This window comes from Dendrobates tinctorius, unplaced genomic scaffold (genome assembly GCF_039654945.1).
Source record: "Dendrobates tinctorius isolate UK_male_01 unplaced genomic scaffold, ASM3965494v1 ptg000058l, whole genome shotgun sequence".
Lineage (NCBI taxonomy): Eukaryota > Metazoa > Chordata > Amphibia > Anura > Dendrobatidae > Dendrobates > Dendrobates tinctorius.
Genome location: NW_027361726.1, coordinates 1,713,100 through 1,720,609, shown reverse-complemented (window position 1 = coordinate 1,720,609; position 7,510 = coordinate 1,713,100). Strand labels below are relative to the sequence as shown.

Below are 7,510 nucleotides of genomic sequence, written 5' to 3'. Positions count from 1 at the left end.
GTCTCAAATCATTGCATTGCCCAATACGGTAAATGAGATCATAGTGCGCCCTGACAGCAACTGCCGAAAATGCCAGAACTGTAGAGAGACGTGGATTGCACATTCCAAACGCAACATTGATCTATTGCAGCTAATCCAAACGTTATAAAATTGAACACGAGGTTCTTAGCTTAACATCCTGATTAGATTTTATGAAGCCCACAGACCCGTTACTGTGGACATGGTGCTCCCTAAACTTAAACCCTTTACCACCTTAGGCCAGTTTCACACGTCAGTGGCTCCGGTACGTGTAGTGACAGTTTTCTCACGTACCGGAGACATTGACACACGTAGACACATTCTAATGAATATGTCTATGCAGATGTCAGCGTGTTTTCATGGACCGTGTCCGTGTGAAAAATACGCTGACATGTCCGTTTTTGTGCAACAGCACGGATCACATGCCATACAAGTCAATGGATCCGTGTAAACACGAACCGCACACGGATGGCGTCCGTGTGCATTATCCAAAATATAGGGTTAAAGTTGAAATCAATTGTATCAATACCAGCCAGGTGTCTAGACATTGCCTGCAAAAAAGTTGGCTCACAGTCTGGACATTTTTTTGGAGTGAGGTGAAGTTGGACTCTTCTCACAGTGGTTGTGTTGTTTGGTCAGTTTTCACAAAATTATGGCCCCACGTGTGGACACAGAACAGCTTATACGTCTGGTGGAGCAACATCCAGAACTTTGGGACACTCGGGCTGGCCATAGAACGTGCTTGGTTTGCTGTAGCTGAACAGCTCTACCCCAGACCTGGTCGGGCCACATATTCACCAGCCAAGCAGGCAAAGTTTGGTAAGTTACCCCATAGATGTTCCTTTTTAACAATCAAATTCCAAAATGTTTTCATATGACAAGATTTAACATGGTTAGTTAGATTTGTAAGGTGACATGTGAAGCAAAAACACATTAGCTTAATATTTTGTGCATTTGTCTCTTGAATAACATCATATATATTACATTTAGTCCTAGGTTTAGAGTCTGATCCCTCTATTTAATATACAAATTCATCATTAACCATGCTTGGTGAAAACTTTAAAAACATGCAGTGTGTGTCTGGCAGTATTTTTGTGTTGCTCACTAGCTTCATATCTGTCGCACTTTTGTTTTAGGGATACTACATTTGTAAAAAAAAAAAAAAAAAAGCATTTACCTTGCTAAATCAATGGCTACTTGTCAGACATGTGTTAACAATGTGAAGTTTTGCACTGTTCCATGGGCTATCAATTGTGTGATATCATATTTAAGTCTGTACTGTATAAAACCATATCTGTACAGATGTCTCACGTTTTTGGGACTTTGGCCTAACTAGGCAGCCATATTTAGCAAAGTGTGAATTTCTGGAGCAAATTGAAAAAACAATTAGCCTTGCAAGTGTAAATTACGTTGTTTAACCCCTTAAGGACCGGGGTTATTTTCGTTTTTGCTTTTCGCTCCCTTTCTTCCCAGAGCCATAACTTTTTTTTTTTTTTTTTTCCTGTCAATATGGCCATGTGAGGGCTTATTTTTTTGCGGGATGAGTTGTACTTTTGAACAACACCATTGATTTTACCATGTCGTGTACTACAAAACGGGAAAAAAAATTCCAAGTGCGGTGAAATTGCAAAAAAAGTGCAATCCCACACTTGTTTTTTGCTAGGTTCACTAAATGCTAAAACTGACCCACCATTATGATTCGCCAGGTCATTACGAGTTCATAGACACCAAACATGTCTAGGTTCTTTTTTTTATCTACAGTAAGTGGTGAAAAAAATCCAAAGTTTGCTAAAAAAAAAAAAGCAAAACAGAAAAAAACACCATTTTTCGTGACCTGGGGTCAGGTGAGGGCTTATTTTTTGCGTGCCGAGCTGACATTTTTAATGATACCACTTTTATGCAGACACGTTCTTTTGATTGCCCGTTATTGCATTTTAATGCATTGTCACAGAGATTAAAAAAACAAAAAAACAAAACGTAATTCTGGGGTTTTGATTTTTTTTTTTTTTCTCGCTACGGCGTTTAGCGATCGGGTTAATGCTTTTTTTTTTTTTTTTATTGATTGGGCGATTCTGAACGCGGCGATACCAAATATGTGTATGTGTAATTTTTTTGTTTGTTTTGTTTTGAATAGGGCGAAAGGGGGGTGATTTGAACTTTTATATTTTATTTTTTTAAAATGAAACAAGAGGGGATTATAGGGAGAAAAATGGGAAGCGCAAGCTTCTAAGTGTAGTAGTTAATTATCAAAGGTATATACTCAGTGTGAATACACTCACCTATTTGGTGTCTTGAGATACTGCATGTAGATCCAGTCCCTGGATCACTCCATTCCTCTTTCCATTCAGTTTGCTGCAAAGATCTGGGAACTAGTGAGAGCACTGGAGAGTGCTTTCATAGGTTATAACACTTGGTGAAGATTCTTGACATTATACCTGAGGAAGACTCTTAGCAGTCGAAACCGGTTGTATTCTATTTTTGAATTAAAAATAAAAATCATTCTTGAATCTAAATATCAAGTTCCATCATCATCCTTCAGGAGCGCATATTGCTGGGAAAAACATTCACCAAATATTTTTTAAAATACTTTTTTTAATTTTGTCATGCTTCAATAGCCTCCATGGGAGGCTAGAAGCATGCCATACTTGATCGGCTCTGCTACATATAGGTGATAAGCAGATTGCCCATATGTAGCAGAATTACTGCATAGCCATGAGCGCCGACCATAGCAAAGCAGCATCAACAATCATAGAGGTCGCCAAGAGACCTCTGGTTGTTATGCCAACGCATCACTGACCCCCGATCACGTGACGGGGGTCAGCGATGACCTCATTTCCGGGCCGGAAGCGCCGATTAAACGCCGTTGTCAGCGTTTGACAACGGCGTTTAATGGGTTAATAGGTGCAGGTGGATCACGATTCCACCTGTGCCTATTGCGGGCACATGTCAGCTGTTCAATACAGCTGACATGTCCCTGCTTTGATACAGGCTCAGCGCCGGAGCCCTCATCAAAGCAGGGGAGAAGTCCGATGACGGACTGTGTCCGTCATTGGGCATTAAGTGGTTAAATTAGAAGGTGATCGCCTATGACTTAGTTTACATGTAAGGATCATCATGTGCTTCATACTATTATTAACCGCCCATACACAACATATTGTCATAAAAAAAAACACACTTGCACTGTTTTTATGTCACATTTGTTGGTTGACCCACCACTGACTGAGTGTGGTAAATTGAAGATTTAGACTTAATTCTGGACACCACACAAAATATTTTACACACTGCAAGCCCTTACATATGTCTGCTGGTAATTTTTAATTGTGTGAAGGTTTGTGGTGTTCTTCACACCACAAGTCTGGCAGGCTATGTTGTTTCTAAGCAGATTTTAGACATGGGCATGGTGAACGAACATCACATTTTGGGTCACACCATGGATGAAAATGGTCACACTTCTTAGTCTTAGTGTCCAGGCCAAAAGTGTTTTGATATTTTTGTGAAAATAATGTACCGCGCTCCCAAACTTCATACAAATTGGGCTACAAAGGCACAATGTGTTTAGGAGTGAAACTGACAGTAAATTCACTTCAAATGTCTCACAAAAAGTCTTCACTTCTCTTCATCCCAGCCTGCTCTGCACCCATTGGTCCCCATTGTGGCCTACTTACTGCGATCAGGACGGCACCTGCTCTTCAGCCAGAGTCAGGGTAAGGCCTGTTTCACACTTCAGTTTTTTGTGTCAGTCAAAATCCGCCAAAATGGCGGAAAGCGGATCCGTTGGTAACTGATGTGAACGATGCCACGGGACCGGTTTTTTGACGGATCCGATGAATGAAGAATTTTAAAGGAACCGTAGCCCGTGGCGGAGAGAGAGAGATATCTTTTCCGTCCGCCAGAAATGATTTCAGGGTTAAATTTCCAGCTGACTTCCTTCCTCCAGGCATGCGTAGTCTAAAATGTGGATCTTGCAGCAAAAAAAAGTTGCATGGTCCGTCCGGGCATGTCGGCGGACGCAAAAAATTTGGCGGATCCGCCAAAAAAACGGATCCAACGGATGGCCATCCATCAAGATCCGCTGGTAATGCATCTCAATGGGGAAAAAAATGGATCCGCCAAAAAAAAAAAATGGCGGATCCGTTTTTTTTAAAAACGGCGGATTTTGACTGATGATCAAAAACGGAAGTGTGAAACAGGCCTAAGCCTCTGTGTTGCAGCAGTAGCCTGTTACAGTGCACCAGTATTATTGCAGGCGTGTTTGATTCTTATCTCCTTCACTCTCCTGAGAAGTATAGGCTTTTTGTGAGACATTTGAAGTGAATTTGCTTTGTTTCACTTCTAAACACATTGTGCCTTTGTAGCCCAATTTGTATGCAGTTTGGGAGCGCGATACATTATTTTCTCATTTATTTATGGTTTATTTTGAAAGTTTGAGCACAGATTATGTTTACGTACCACCAGGCCGTCTCTTGTAGTGGTCAGTGCCAGTGGATTTTTTTATTGTTTTAATATTTTTAAGCCATCATGATCCCAAAACCAAACATTAGGAAATACAACATAGCTGAAAATCTTATGTTGGTATTGAAGTAATATTTTAATGTTGTTCTTTATGTAATTTTTTTCTTTTTTAACACTTTACCAACAGTTGATTTGGTCAAACGGCGTTGGCGCTCAGAGAGGGACCAGTTCAGGTGGGAATTTAATCCCTTCCACCACCACCACTGCTTCCAAGAAGAGGCAATATGTGTACTACCGCAATTTAGCTTTCCTAAGGCCAATCTTGGAGCTAAATCCGTAAGTGACTGTGTGTTTGCCAAAACATAATAACCTTACAACAACAGTGTTTTTATTACAAAAATTTCTTTACAGAAATGTTTTAAAAGGCCCCCCAAAATTGTGAACCCATAGTTACATAATATTTATAATGTTCAAAATTTACACATACACAAGTGGATACTGTATGTGAAAATTTGAAGAGTTTCCATAGTCAACACCAACCTTCATGTTTTCCAAAATTACCACAATGTAACTAGTTAGTTGATTTAGTGTTAATTATTTATATTTATGCCACAATGTCTTTTCTCCTAGGACGTATGACAACCTGGATGACTCAGATGATTCGCCCACCCCAGACAGATCATTGGCATGTACCTCAGCCTCGGAGACCGGACCCCACTCCACCAACACAGCCTGAACAGGTGTCTGATGCCGGTGAAGCCTCCACTGATGCTGCTCAGGGAAGCACACAACAATCTGGTGAAGCAACATCGCAAGCAGTAGCCCCAGTGCCGCAGGCAGCATCAACATCATCAGCCCCAGCACCACAGCCAGGAATAACAGCCAATGTCCCTCGCTATCTTGCCCACACTCTGAGATCGACGAAACAGGCGACATGAAGACACACGAATGTTGCCTGAGCTGATTGATGCGTGAGTTTTAACCATCATGAATTCCCTGACACCCAAAAATTCAGTAGAGCAGTTTTGTAGGTCCCTCTCTGCCTAGCAAAAGTTCCTGAAGAACGGCAGGAATGTGTACGGGCTGCTATATTGACACTCATTGCTGCATGTCAGGGAGAGCAGGAACCCAACCATGTTCTAGGGCCCATAGAACAATGGCGAGCTGGCCAGCTTCCCATACAAATGGCATCTGATACCAACATCAGTGATGTGCCAAATGTTGGAACACTATCCTCACGGGCCAAACCTATCACAGCAACACAACAAGCTGAGAGCATGGCTGCATCCATTCCTTCGCCTCCAGCTCCTTCCTCGAGCCAACATTATGGCCCAATGTCCGGCCCTTATTCTGGTCCTCCTGCTCCTTCCTCGAGCCAACATTATGGCCAAATGTCTGGCCCTTATTCTGGCCCTCCTGCTCCTTCCTCAAGCCAATATTATGGCCAAATATCCGGCCCTTATTCTGGCCCTCCTGCCTCGAGCCAACACTATGGCCAAACCAAATGTCCGGCCCTTATTCTGGCCCCCCTGCTTCTGCCTCTAGCCAATGTTATGGCCAAATGGGCGGCCATGCTTCTGGGTCTTTATCTCCTGCCTCAAGACATTCTTTGCAAAAAAAGGTCTCGCAGTTTTTTGGTTCCTCCTTCTCGTGCCTCCAGACATCATTATGTCCAAGGGTCTGCCCCCACCAGCACCTACAGCCAACAATCTCAAAACGTGCCTTCCATCATCTCTGGGGGGGGATAGTAGTGCTGTCAGTTTTGCCCATCCACAGCCCTATACTCTACCAGCAAGGCAGCAGACACCTGTGTATGAGCATTTTGTTACAAACAGCCATTTGACAAGAGGTGCGAATACTACATCACAATCCTATGCCACCCAGATATCTGAGTCAGAAAGTACTTCAGTTCAACCACAACATGTCCAGTCATCCTTTTTGGGAGTGTCTTTGGAACCAAAACCTTATCCACCATCTCCATCTGTTTCCCCTACAATGTTCACATCCACACCTCATCAAACACCAACACTCCAGGGCCAATTGTCTAAAGGTCAAATGGGCACACACTCTGCCAGCCCAGAACATGAAAGCACACTCAATCCCAGTGACGAGTCTTTCTCTAGTCAGAGTGATTTAGTTGATTTGTAACTAATCTTGCTAAATATGTTGAGTACCCAAAAAATGCAGCCAGAACAACATTCACAAAAATTATAAAGGTGCTTTGTTTTAATAGGTAATCACATTGAGTTGTTGGCTCCTGTATAGCCTTTCATTATCTGTAATAGTTTGGATATCAGCCTAAATGTTTGGTATATGTCTGGGTGTGTGTGGGCTTGCACCCTTTTTTTTTCTTTTCTTTTCTTTTTTTTTTTTTTTTTTGGGGGGGGGGGGGAGGTTGGAGGTGAGACTCTTGTTGTATTGCAAGCTAAATACATAGCTTTCTTTTTTGTCATTTTGGAATGGAGAACACATTTTGAAGCTATATGTTGGAACCAAAAATAAACAATTTGTTTAATTGTTCCTATGTGTTTTTATTTTTACAAATGAATCTGTTACATCAAGCAGGCATCAAAACATTCACATTTAGTGCATAGTTTATTGTGTAAAAACTAAAATGTAATGGCACACAGCAATTGCTAACAATGTAGATATAGCAGATCATCTTTATTAAGTGTGTACGTTTTGTTCACATGGCCAACAATATACATTACTGGAAATATACTATAATTACAGAAGGTACAATCATGGGCACATAGTTTGTTCACACTTTGTCAGACTGATACAGCTCATTCACACTAGTGTCAACTTGTGAAATGCTACACAAATCCTAATTTATTGGCATTTACACCTACGTTGAGCAATGATAGTGTGTGAATTTATTATTTAGCTAGCTCGCATTGGCTTAGGATACTAAGAAAACAAGTTTCAGCATGCTGCTATAGTAATTTTTAAGAAGATGACAAGACACAATAGAAGTCCCTGGCTTAAACAAGTTCAGCAATCCAACACTTACATTAGGCGAGTGCTGTTGGTATTGGAC

General features: G+C 41.5%; 1 long non-coding RNA gene across 1 annotated transcript; it reads left to right on the top strand.

Annotated features, from left to right (window-relative positions):
* Positions 1-845: 845 nt before the first annotated feature.
* Positions 846-6,990, top strand: LOC141092062 (uncharacterized). The gene is made up of 2 exons (XR_012232675.1): positions 846-4,806; positions 5,101-6,990. It is a non-coding gene; the product is annotated as an uncharacterized lncRNA (long non-coding RNA).
* Positions 6,991-7,510: the final 520 nt, after the last annotated feature.